This window comes from Monodelphis domestica, chromosome 5 (genome assembly GCF_027887165.1).
Source record: "Monodelphis domestica isolate mMonDom1 chromosome 5, mMonDom1.pri, whole genome shotgun sequence".
NCBI classification, from domain to species: Eukaryota; Metazoa; Chordata; class Mammalia; order Didelphimorphia; family Didelphidae; genus Monodelphis; species Monodelphis domestica.
In genome coordinates, this window is record NC_077231.1 from 44508541 (window position 1) to 44522539 (window position 13999).

At 39.8% G+C, this 13999-nt stretch overlaps 1 protein-coding gene across 2 annotated transcripts in view; it reads right to left on the bottom strand.

Moving 5' to 3' along the window:
• The window catches only part of IL22 (interleukin 22), a 29686-nt gene extending 15952 nt beyond the window's left edge, over positions 1 to 13734 (bottom strand). The window contains exon 1 of one of the 2 annotated variants that reach the window (XM_056798442.1): positions 6850 to 6941. The gene's annotated coding sequence lies outside the window, so the exon portion shown is untranslated. Of the gene's footprint in view, positions 1 to 6849; positions 6942 to 13313 lie in introns of those variants that run through there. The other variant, XM_056798441.1, reaches the window with a different exon arrangement.
• Positions 13735 to 13999: the final 265 nt, after the last annotated feature.

Consider the following 13999-nt stretch of genomic DNA (forward strand, 5'->3'; position numbering starts at 1 on the left):
TGGAGCATTATTTCATCTCTAAGAATCTCAGTTTTCTCATCTGTAAAATGGAAGGTCTGGACTAGACAACCTTGAAAGTCCCTTACAGTTCTAACAGCTTGTGATTTTATGATTCTAAAGCAGTTGTATTCTAAAAATCAGAAGCCTCACAAAATTACCACTACTGTTTCTATATTCCAAAGAGTTCTGAGATAAGAGGGAAAGACCTATCTGTACCAAAATATTCTTAGCAGCTCTTTTTGTAGTGGCAAAGAAAATTGGAAACTGAAGAGCTGTCCATCACTTGCAGAATGTATGAACAAGTTGTGCTCTTTGATAGTAATGGAATACTATGGTGCCATAAGAAATGACAAACAGAATAAATTCAGAAAAAAACTAGAAATACTTCTATGAACTGATACAAAGTGAATTGAGCAGAACCAAGAGAATAATGTGTACAATAACAGCAATATTATCTGATGATCAACTGTGAAGGACTAAACTATTATCAGCAAAGCAAGTCTCCAAGATAACCACACTTATTTTCTATGTGATCCTGGACAAGTCACTTACCTCTGTTTGCCTCAGTTTCCTCACCTGTCAAATGTCATTATCCTTCCTAAAAGAAGATGCCCAGAATTGAAGGTAATATCCCAGATACAATCTAATCAGGGGAGGCACAACTGGATTTTCTCCTCCCTAGACTTAGCCTCTACGCCTGTCAAAATAGTCAATAATTGTCAGTTTTTTGTAGCTGCCATATTACACTTTTGACCCACAATGAGTTTGCAGTACACTAAAATTTCCAAAAACTATTACCAAGCTATACATGCCCAATCTTATGCTTACAAAGAATAGTTTGAATCCAAGTAGAATGTTATACATTTTTCTCAATTAAATTCTGTTTTATTCAATGTAGCCTAGTATTCTAAATATTTGGGGGTCTTTGGGGATGCTAATTCCATCATTCAATATGGCACCTTTTCCCCTCTCTCAGCTCTGGGTACTGGATTGGATATTGAAATGCTTATGTTTGTTGATTACTAATTTCACAGTAAAAAAAAGGGGGGGGGAAAGATGATATGTTTTTTTAATTTTACAGAAACTAAATGCAAGAATGAGATATATTGATGTCCAAATGAGGACATCAGAAGAATAGAAAAGAGAGGTGGCCCCTCCTTATCCAGGGGCCAAGCTGGAAAAGAGTGCAGAAGGTCCTTTGATTAACCGACCAGATTAGCTGCCCCCAAATTGGTTGGTTATATCTCATTCCCCAATGTCAATCCCAGTTTCAACCAAATTATCAGCTATAATTCTAAATACTCCTGATATGATTTGTCAGCTCTCTTTTCCTAAGAGACAGGAGAGTATAGAGGGCATTTTAAAAGCCAACTCACCTTTCAGAGTGAGATTATATCACCTTCTCCTCTTTATAGGTTTAACCACCACCACCACTCTAGTAATACAGAGAATAGAGCAGGAAATGTGGAGTCATAGAACCAGAATTCAGTTCCTAGCAATGGCATTAATTTATGACCTTAGGCAAATCACCTAATATCCTGGTCCTTGAAAATAAAACTCTTGGACTCACTGACTTCTAAGATCCATTCTAGCCCTAGGTCTATAATCCTATAAAACTATGATGTTGTGAGTTCTACTGACTGTCCACAGCCCCACTCTGTAGTCACTTATCCCCTCCATGAGATCCCCACATCCTAGTCTTCCTCAGCCACCATCCTCCCATCAAGACTCACCTGTCATGTACGCCAACCCTTCAAGGTCCTGCCAGGTAACTAATGGAATAAACCAATCTATGCCAAGGAGAGAACAACTACTAGTTCCCTGAACATTAGAACCAGAAGGCATCTTAGAACAAAGATTCTTAACTTTCTTGTATCATGGTTCCTTTGACAATTGGGTCAAGTCTATAAACTCCTCAGAATCATTTTAATACATAAAATTAAATCCATAGGGTTAACAAAGGAAACCAATTTTATTGAAATATGGTTATCTAGGGACAGCTAGGTGCCTCAGTGAATAGAGAGCCACACCTGAAGACAGGTGCTGGGTTCAAATGTGATCACCATGAGACTCTGGGCAAGTCACTTAACCCCAGTTGTCTAGTTCTTACCACTCTTCTGCCTAGGAACCAACACTTAGTACCTTCTCTAAGACAAAAAGTATGGGTTTAAAAAAAGAAAACAAAAAGAAAGATGGTTACCAATTTTTTTTTTAAATCAAGGACATGGACCCTTGCCTCAAAGATCATATAGAAAAGTGATTTCCTAATTTTCTTGAATATTTACCCATTTCAATAAAAAAGTGTTTTTACTTGTAAACTATATATTACTACTACAAATAATAATTATGTACATTATAGAATTTACCCCAAAATAGGATAAGATTGAGCTACAGATGAAATCATATTTGACCCTAAGAGAAACCCTGCAACTTACTGAGAAAGGTAATGATGATACGCTGGCTGTCTTCCATTCCTGAAATGCTCTCCCTCTTCATCTCTGCCTCTTGACTTTCTTCACGTCCCAGCTAAAATCTCATTTTCTGCAAGAAGCCTTCCCAATATCTCTTGGTGCTAGTGCCTTCCCTCTATGATAATCCCCAATTTATCCTTTCTCTGTCTTATTTGACCATATCCATTTGCGTGTTGTTTCCTGCATTAGCCTGTGAGCTCCTTGAGTGCAGAGACTATTCTTTGCCTTTCTTTGTAATCCCCAGTACTTAGCACAGTGCCTGGTATATAATAGGTGTTGAGTTTTTTAGAAACCCTTTATCTTCTGTCTTGTAATGGATACTGTGCACAGTTTCCAAGGCAGAAGGATAGTAAAGGCTAGGCAATGGGGGCTAAGTGACTTGGCCAGAGTCATACGGCTAGAATGTGTCTGAAATCAGATTTAAACCAAGGATCTCCCATCTCCATGCCTGGGGCTCAATCCACTGAGCTACCCAGTTGCCCCCACAATAGGTGCTTAATAAATGTTTATTGACTGACTCTAGTTTAGGAAAATCACTTTAGCAGTTAGGTGGAGGATAGATTTGAGAAGAGAAAGACTTGTGGTCAAGACCAATTAGGAAGTTATTGAAATACTCCAATAGAGAAGTGAGAAGGTCCTGAACTGGGGTGGTGGCTCTATGAATAAAGTGAAAGGGATAGATTGAAAGAACTAGAAGGATAGAGGTAGAAATGGTGAGATTTGGTAAATGGCAGGGAAAGTGAGGAGTCAGAGAGGGCACCCAGGCTGGGAACCCCAGTGACTAATGATGATATTGGATGTAGGGAAGGTTGGAAGAGCACTGGGTTTGGAAGGAAAGGTAATTTAATGAGATCAGCAATATAGATCACCCACAACCCAACAACGCTTGCTCATCCTAAGTGACTAACTCTGTCCTACCCAAAATGAAAGTGTGAGAAGCAGAGGCAGGGCTGTGACTTCCCCAGGGCTCAAAGCCTCCCTTGGGAGGCACACCAGCTTCAGCTGAGAAGAAACTGGGAGAGAGAACAGAAATTGGATATGTCGAGAGGTAACAGCTTTTCCCAATAGCACCTGTGCTGCAGCAGCTGTTTGTAGGAGCCCAGTACATATCAGTTCTTCACATAGATACTCTCCTAAATAGCAAATTTGTATTTAAACAGGAGTCATCTGATGCTTTACAGACTAATGTTGGAAAGACCAAGCAGTCTTTCAGAGCATAGAGAAGACTTTGAGCATGTGAGGTTGGACATCCTACAATGCTCAACTTCTTGTGATATAAAAATAACAATTATTACTCTGAAGTATTTGCTATTAACAAAAGGTAAAAGAGGTCCATTCTGACCTCTTCTGAGTGTATGTGTGTGTGAGGGGAGAGAGGGAAAAAGAGAGAGGGAGGGAGGGAGAGAGACAGAGAGACAGCGAGAGAGAAAGAGACAGAGGGAGAGAGACAGAGAAAGAGGCAGAGAGGGGGAGAGACAGAGAGAAAGAGGGAGAGAGACAGAGGGGAAAGGGAAAGAGGCAGACAAACGGACAGAGAAAGAGAGAGAGAAAGAGAAAGAAAGAGAGAGAGGGACAGAGAGAGAGAGAGGGAGACAGACAGACAGAGAAACAGAGAGGGGGGAGAGAGACAGAGACAGACAGACAGACAGACAGACAGACAGACAGAGAGGCAGAGAGACACCGATAGAGAGGGAAAGAGAGAGAGTCAGAGACAGAGGGACAGAGAGAGAGACAGAGAAAAAGAGAGGCAGAGAGAGACAGGGGGGAGAGAGACAGAGAGACAGACAAAGGGACAGAGAAAGAGACAGAGAGAGAGAAAGAGACAGAGGAGGGACAGAGAGAGATAGAGACAGAGAAGGAGAGACAGAGATAGAGAGGGACAGAGAGAGACAGAGATAGAGAGGGACAGAGAGAGACAGAGACAGAGGGACAGAGAGAGAGACAGAGAAAAAGAGAGAGAAAGAGAAAGAGAGACAGAGACAGAGACAGAGAGGGGGGAAAGACAGGCAGAGGGACAGAAAGAGAGATAGAGAAAGAGACAGAGAGAGAGAAAGAGACAGAGGGGGGACAGAGAGAGACAGAGAGGAAGAGAGAGAGAGGGGGAGAGAGAGACAGAGATAAGAGAGACAGAGACACAGAGAGATAGAGGGGGAGAGGGAGAGAGAGACAGAGAAAGAGACAGACAAAGAGAGAGAGATGGGGAGAGACAGAGACAGAGGGGGGAGAGGGAGAGAGACAGACAGACAGACAGACAGACAGACAGAGGGGGCAGAGAGAGAGACAGAGAGGGGAAGAGAGAGACAGACAGACAGAGAGGGGGGAGGGAGGGAGAGAGAGAGGGACAAAGAGAGAGGGAGAGACAGAGACAGAGGGACAGAGAGACAGAGGGGGGAGAGGGAGAGAGACAGACAGAGAGACGGACAGAGAGAGACAGAGACAGAGACAAAGAGACAGAGAGAGAAAGAGACAGAGAGACAGAGAGAGAGAAAGAGAGGGGGAGAGAGAGGGAGGGAGAGAGAGACAGGGACAGACAGGGACAGAGAGAGAGAGAAAGAGAGGGGGGACAGAGAGAGACAGAGAGGGAGAGAGACAGAGAGAGACAGAGACACAGAGAAACAGAGGGGGAGAGGGAGAGAGACAGACAGACAGAGAGACAGAGAGGGGGGAAAGAGAGAGGGAGAGAGAGAGACAGAGAGAGACAGAGAGAGAGGAAGAGAGACAGACAGACAGGGACAGAGAGAGACAGACAGAGAGAGAGACAGAGCGGGGGCAGAGAGAGGCAGAGGGGGAGAGAGAAGGAGAGACAGATGGACAGACAGAGAGACAGAGAGAGAGATGGGGACAGAGAGACAGAGGGGGGAGAGAGGGGGGACAGAGAGACAGACAGAGAGAGGGGGGAGGGAGGGAGAGAGAGAGAGGGACAGAGAGAGACAGGGGGGAGAGGGAGAGAGACAGAGACAGACAGACAGACAGAGAGATAGACAGAGACAGAGAGAGAAACAGGGGGGGAGAGAGAGAGGGAGAGAGACAGAGAGAGAGGGAGGGAGGGAGAGATCAAGAATTTCTAGTTATTCTTCTGAGGAAATAAAATATCAGCTCTGGAGAACACTCTGGATCATTTACTTACATATAGGCCTATTTTCCTCCATTTACTCCCCAGGATGTCCCAGAAAACTCCTCTCCAGTGACCCAATGAAAGCATGATTGAAGGCAATAGTTGCCTATGGGATTCCCCTGGTTCACCATGGTGGTTTAGTGTTCTCGACAATGACTTGTAATATGAGGAGGATTTGGGGGAAAGAGCTGGAAGTCAGCATTACTCTACCTCAAGACCCACAAACACTTCCTTCTTTCATTTAATTGAACCCACAAAGAACGGATCAGAGTTCTACTTTTCTCTCTGAGACTCAGTTTCTTCATCTGAGAAGTAAGGGGTGAGGAGAAGGAGAAGTTGGATTAGACAATATTGGATCTCTAGTCCCCTTTGTGCTTCTATGGTTTTATGTTCTGAAATAGTCAATGAACATAATTAGTTGCTCTTCAGTTACCCCATATATATATAATTTTTGCCAACATGAGATAGATTATTAGGAGGTTCTTTAAGAAAAAAAAAATCCAGAGAATTTAGCTGAAGTCATTAGACATAAAATTATCTGTAATCCAAAAAAGATATTGCAATTTACATTCAATTGTCTAAATTTGAGGGAGATGAGGAGGGGATGGAACTGATATTATTTAATTAAATTTAAATTAAAAATTAAAAACTGATGTAGAACCCAAATATATTTTGCTTTTTATTTTTAAACCCATACTTTCTGTTTAATAACAATTCTAAGACAGAAAGGCAAGGGCAAGTCAAATGGTAATAAGTGACTTGTTCAGGGTCACACAAATAGGAAGGGTCTGCGGCTAAATTTGAACCCAGGACCTCCTGTCTCCAGATGTGGCTCTCAATCCACTGAACCATCTAGCTGCCCCAGATAGCAATCTGCAAATGATTAGAAGGTCTATCATCAATGGGAAGTGTGAGTAGACATACTTCAGAGCAAAGAACCTTTGTCAATGACTAGGAATTCCAGTGAAATTAATAATAATAATAATAATAGATTTGTATAGAGATGAATACATAATCTCACTTGACCCTCACAACAACCTCTGTTGTCAAATTCATCTTCTTCAAAGTGCAGTTCTGAGCAGGTCTCATACACACACACACACACACACACACACACACACACACACACACATATACACCATTTAATAAACTCCAATTACTCCCAATTACCTTTGAAATTAAATACCAAATTTCTATTGAGGCTTTAAAGTCCTTCATAAGCAGCCCATCCTTCCCTTTCTTGTCTCCTAACACCTTACTCACCTTCAGGTGCTGTCCAACACTACCGGCACTGGCACAGATCGCTCTCTCCACCCTGTGCCTTTTCAATGTTTTCCCTTCATTCCTAGAATTCTCCTCCCTCCTAATCTCTGCCTCTTCATATCAGAAAATTTCCTTCAAATATCATCACAATCTTCAATCTTGCAAGTATTACTCAACTCCTAAAAAAGATGCCTTCCCTCAGATTATCTCCGAATCATGGATCCTTAGAATTCTGAAGATCATCTGATCAGATGCTAAAGCCCTTCCATGATCTGAGAATCAAAATGACATTACTATATTGGGTCAAGGTACAGCGTGTCTGACTGTAGCTTTTCAGCCCTCTATGAGCTGGGAAGGCTATTATCCCAGACTGGCCACAAATAGTCCTTATGAACATTTGGGGTGGAGATCCCAAGTATTCCAACTCTACTGCCAGAGAGTGGAACTCCAATGGGTCCTCGATGTTGTCTGAATGTCAAATATACATTTACCTAAGACTATTTTACAGAGAACTCACACAAGGCAAGCACTCATGAGGTCCAAAGAAGAGACAAAAGGACACTCTCCAGGAAACACCAATTTGGGTAGTAGGGATAGGAGCTAGACCTGTGAGTTCATGGGTATAGGGAACTTCTAGTTAAGGAAACTCCTTGTACAGCCAGAAGTACAGACAGAACTTTGGTATTGGTTGTGAGACAGGGGAAACACTGGCACAGATCATCCAGCAGAGTGTACTCCCATCAGAGAAGGAGCTATGCTCCATGAGCAAAGCAGAAGAAATTGCAATGGCTCAAAAGCAATGTGAGATCCACAGATCCAGAGACATCTCTATCCCAAATGTTCATAGGACTATTTGTGCCCAACGTGTGGTAGAGCCTCCCAAGCTCATATCGGTCTGATCAGACACACTGTATGTTGATCCAATACAGTCATGTCATTTTGGTTCTCTGTGTATGAAGAACAATGACAAACCAAATGCATATTAAGAGCAGGAGATGTTTTTGTCTTTCTTTGTATCTTCTTGTGCTTAGTACAGTGCCTGGCTTAAAAAGTACAGGTTGATTTAAATGATGACAACACTGAGAAATGGGGGATATTATCATCCTTTTTTACAGATAAGGACACACAGCTCATAAATGCCAGTGGTCTTCCTGACCCAGTATATAGAGTTCTATCCACTTAACCCACTGATTCTAACTTGCTGTTCAATAGAAGAAAGGCTTTTCTATCAAAGACAAGCATCCAATAATGGGGCAGTTTCCCTCCTAGTCACTGGTCCATTTAAGAAGTTGGATGATCAACTTCCAAGGATCTTTCAAAGAAGATTTAACAGCATTAGGAGGAAGGCTGGATTCCTTGGCCTGAAGTCCCTTCTGAATCTCAAATTCTATAGAAAAGAATTTGTCAATGCAAAGGAAATTTCTGTCTACTCTTTCCAACATTAAATCCCAAAGCTACTGGACAGTGGTACAAATATCCTAAAGCCTCTTTTACTATGGAATTTCATCAATCATTCAATCCTGAATGTTCAACAAGTCCTCAAATTTGTATATTCACTTGGAAAGTTCACTGTTTTTTCATGCATAATTGAAACAGAAAATTAGTTTCTGATAATGGAAATGTGAAGTCTCCAACCATATATGGCTTTACAGAATCCTTTGAGGACAATAATTATCAGGATTCCATAAAATAAAGTGAAGCTCTTCTCTTTCTCACTTAACCAATATTATCAAAATGAAAAGGGGCCTTGAAACCTAAGCTCTTAGTTTAAAAATTATAGACTTGGGAGCAGTGAGGTGGCTCAGTGGATTGAGAGCCAGGCTTAAAGACAGGAGGTCCTGGATTCAAATATGGCGTCAGACACTTCCTAACTGTGTCACCCTACTACAGTCACTTAACCCCATTTACCCAGCCCTTACCTAATTCTTCTATCTTGTAACTAATACATAGTGTTGATTCTAAGACAGATTTTTTATTTTTTTTTCACAAGACAAATTTATTTTTTTTTTTACAGAATCAGCATTTTGCCCTCCCTTTCCCCCAACCCCCTCCCATATCCAACACATAATTCCACTGGGTTTTACATGTGTCACTGAACAAGACCCCTTTCCATATTATTGATAATAATTGCACTAGGATGATCATTTAGAGTCTATATCCACAATCATATTCCCATCAACCCATGTGATCAAACAGTTGTTTTTCTTCTGTTTCTATTCCCACAGTTCTTTCTCTGGATGTGGATAGTGTTCTTTCTCATAAATCCCTCCAAATTGTCCTGGATCAATGCATTGCTGCTAGTGGAGAAATACATTACATTTGATTGTACCACAGTGTATCAGTCTCTGTGTACAATGTTCTCTTGGTTCTGCTCCTGTCACTCTGCATCAATTCCTAGAGGTTGTTCCAGTCTCCATGGAATTCCTCCAGTTCATCATTCCCTTTGAGCACAATAGTATTCCATCACCAACATTTACCACAATTTGTTCAGCCATTCCCCAATTGAAGGGCATCCCCTCATTTTCCAATTTTTGGCCACCACAAAGAGCGCAGCTATGAATATTCTTGTACAACTCTTTTTCCTTATTATCTCCTTGGGGTACAGACCCAGCAGTGCTATGGCTGGATCAAAGGGCAGACAGCCTTTTAGCACCCTTTCGGTATAGTTCCAAATTGCCCTCCAGAATGGTTGGATCAATTCACAACTCTACCAGCAATACATTAATGTCCCAATTTTGTTACATCCCCTCCAACACTATTACTTTCCTTTCCTGTCATGTTAGCCAATCTGCTAGATGTGAGGTGATACTTCAGAGTTGTTTTTGATTTATATTTCTCTGATTATAAGAGATTTAGAACACTTTTTCATGTGCTTATTAATAGTTTTGATTTCTTAATCTGAAAAGTGCCTATTCATGTGCCTTGCCCATTTATCAATTGGAGAATGGCTTGATTTTTTTGTACAATTGATTTAGCTCTTTATAAATTTGAGTAATTAGACCTTTGTCAGAGATTTTTGTTATGAAGATTGTTTCCCAATTTGTTGCTTCCCTTCTAATTTTGGTTGCATTGGTTTTGTTTGTACAAAAACTTTTTAATTTGATGTAATCAAAATTATTTATTTTACATTTTGTGATTTTTTTCTAGCTCTTGTTTGGTTTTAAAATCTTTCCTTTCCCAAAGAACTGACATATATACTATTTTGTGTTCACCTGATTTACTTATAGTTTCCTTCTTTATATTCAAGTCATTCACCCATTCTGAGTTTATCTTGGTGTTGGGTGTGAGATGTTGATCCAAACCTAATCTCTCCCATACTATCTTCCAATTTTCCCAGCAGTTTTTTTTTATCAAATAGTGGATTTTTGTCCCAAAAGCTGGGATCTTTGGGCTTATCATAGGCTGTCTTGCTGAGGTCACTTACCCCAAGTCTATTCCACTGATCCTCTTTTCTGTCTCTTAGCCAGTAGTACCATATTGTTTTGATGACTACTGCTTTATAGTATAGTTTGAGATCTGGGACTGCAAGGCCACCTTCCTTTGCATTTTTTTTTCATTATTTCCCTGGATATCTTTGATCTTTTGTTCTTCCCAATGAACTTTGTTATGTTTTTTTTCTAATTCAGTAAAAAAGTTTTTTGGTAGTTCAATGGATATGGCACTAAACAAGTAAATTAATTTGGGTAGGATTGTCATTTTTATTATGTTAGCTCATCCTACCCATGAGCAATCGATGTTTTTCCAATTGTTTAAATCTAGTTTTAATAAAGTGTTTTGTAGTTGTGTTCATATAGTTCCTGTGTTTGTCTCAGCAGAGTAGATTCCTAAGTATTTTATATTGTCTATGGTGATTTTAAATGGAATTTCTCTTTCTAACTCTTGCTGCCTAAATATGTTGGAAATATGTAGAAATATATAGAAATGCTGATGATTTATGTGGGTTTGTTTGTATCCTGTAACTTTGCTAAAGTTGTTGATTATTTCCACTAGCTTTTTAGTTGATTCTCCAAGATTCTTTAAGTAGACCATCATATCATCTGCAAAGAGTGATAGCTTGAACTCCTTATTATTCATTTTAATACCTTCAATTTCTTTTTCTTCTCTAATTGCTACTGCTAGTTTTTCTAATACATTGTTAAATAAATAGAGGTGATAATGGGCATCCTTGTTTCACTCCTGATCTTATTGAGAATGCTTCTAATTTATCCCCATTGCAGATGATGTTTGCTGATGGCTTTAGATATATACCGTTTATTATTTTTAGGAAAGGCCTGTCTATTCCTATACTTTCTAGTATTTTCAATAGGAATAAGTATTGTATTTTGTCAAAGACTTTTTTTGCATCTATTGAGATAATCATGTGATTTTTGTTGATTTGCTTGTTTATATGGTCAATTATGTGAATGGTTTTCCTAATATTGAAGCATCCTTTCATTCCCGGTATAAATCCCACCTGATCATAATGAATAACCCTCATGATCACTTGCTGGAGTCTCCTGCCAACCAATCATTACAAAGCATTTAGAGAAAAGCAAATCTGAGTCCAGAATTGACCTGATGGAAACTATGAAAAGCAGGATAGACCAAACCAAAAAAGGAAAATCAAAAGTTCATAGCTTAAAATCGGTCTTTAAAAACTAAAATTGGGCAAGTAGAAGCTAATTATCTCACAAGACAACAATAATTAACAAAGAAAACCAAAAGAATGAAAAAATAGAAGAAAACAAGACATATTTCATTGAAAAGACAATTAACATGGAAAAAAGACCCAGGAGAGACAATTTGAGAATTATTGTTCAATCTGAAAGCCTAGAGCAACAACAACAACAAAAAAGCCTTGACATCATATTACAAGAAATTATCATTCCCCAATCAACAAATGGTCAAGGGACATGAATAGGCAATTTTCACATGATTAAATCAAAATTCTCAATAACCACTTGAAAAGGTGTTCTAAATCCCTCTTGATTAGAGAAATGCAAATTTTAAAACTCTGAAGTACCACCTTGTACCTAGCTGATTGGCCAATATGACAGCAAAGGAAAGTCATGAATGTTGGAGGGGATGTGGCAAAATTGGGACACTAATACACTACTGGTAGAGTGGTGAATTGGTCCAACCATTCTGGAAGGCAATTTGGAATTATGCACAAAGGACTTTAAAAGATTGCCTTCCCTTTGACCCAGCAATACCACTGTTGGGTTTGTATCCCAAAGAGATAATAAGGAAAAAGACTTGTATAAAAATATTTATATCTGTGCTCTTTGTAGTGGCAAAAAAAAATTGGAAAATGAGCGGGTGTCCAGCAATTGGGGAATGATTGAACAAACTGTGATATCTAATTGTGATGACTATTGTAAAAATGGAGATTTGAACCCCAGACTTCAATCCCCAGAAGTCCTTACTCTAGTTCCCAGGATGCCCTCTAATCTCACTGAAATTCCCACCTGGGCGAGATCAAAAATGTCTATTTAAACTGGCTGTAAAGCCTACTGGGGCTCTCTTCCTATTTCCGCTTCTTAGCACACACAGCTCTCTACCTAGCAGGCAAGATGTGAGTGGTTGTGAATAGGCTCTCTGGGCCTAGACATGTGCTTTCTTATTTTGTATTTTCTTTAATTTTTAATCTTTAATAAACCTCTAAAAATATAATACTTCTAGCAGAGAAACTAATTTTAATTTGCTACACTATTGCACTGAAAGGAATAATGAACTGGAGGAATTCTATATGAACTGTAAAGACCTTCAGGAATTGTCACAGAGTAAAAGGAGCAGAACAAGAGAACATAGTACATAGAGATGGATACACTGTGATGCAATCAAGTATAATGGACTTTTCTACTATCAGAAAAGCAATGAGCCAAGACAATCCAGAGGAACTTGGGAGAAAGAATGCTATCCAAATCCAGAGAAAGAACTGTGGAAAAAGAAATACAAAATAAAAACACATGATGGATCACATAGTTTGATGGGAATATGATTAGGGTTTTGGTATTAAAAGATCACTCTACTGCAAATATGAATAACATGGAAATAGATTTTGAACATTGAACAATGATGCATGCATAACCCAGTGGAACTCTTTCTCAACTTTGGGGGGGGGGGGACAAAAGAGCAAGGGGAGTGTTATAATTTTTAAAAATGGGGGCCTTGTCCCAGTAAGTAGGCTTTTCTGGGATTATGGTGTTGACTTGTTCTCAGGACTTGACTGGTGCCTTTATTCCCAAAAGCCTCCTCTGGACACACAGTCATGTCAGGCAGGATGACTGTCCCTATTTGCTCTTGGCTTTACTCAGTCAAGGCTAAATAGTCAGCCTATCCCAACACACTCTTTTCTCTTTCTAACTCTCTACCTTAACTTCTATAGCAATTTAGATCCAACTGTGATTTTCTTTAGAAAAGGGATGGTTTATTTATTTGGGTTACAGGGGAGGAATTAGGTCAGAGGGATCAGGGAAGCTTACAAGATTAAGTTAGCAGTTTGTCACTTCTTTCTTCAGCCACACATACTGGCTCAGGCTTCAGTGTTTCTTTTCCTCCTTCCTCTCTCCTCACTTCTCTATCCTACTCTAAACAGGTCACTAGTGTCCTTCTTGGTAAGGAAAATGTATAGGATGGGAGTTCAGGGGTAAAGCACCCCTCAGCAACAGTTGTTGTTCTCTTTGCTTCTTTAATCAATGATCCAGAGATGTCAGGGATCTTTCTGTCTTCCAAGGCAAGGGGAAAATGGAGGCAAGGCTCTGGCACCACAGATTAGGGGTCCCAAGCTCAGGTCCTTTGCTCCTGGGTCTCATGAATCTCTTTTTGAGGGCAAAAGACCCCCTCCAAAGCTCTATCTCCCAGAAGTCTCTTTGCTCCCTCCAACTGCCACTCTTGACTGCTTCCAACATTCCAAATGGTTGCTCAGTACTAGTTTCCTTTCCACAGGAGGGGAATCATGAATCATGGAACCATGGGAAAAAAATTCTTAATAAAAATAAATAAATAAATAAAATTAAACCATTTTAAAAAAAGAAATTATCCAAGAAAACTATCCTGATATTTTTGAACAAGAGGGCAAAATAGACATTGAAAAAATCCATAGATCACCCCCTTCATTAAATCCCCAAAAGACAACCCCAAGGAATGTTATAGCCAAATTCAAGAGCTT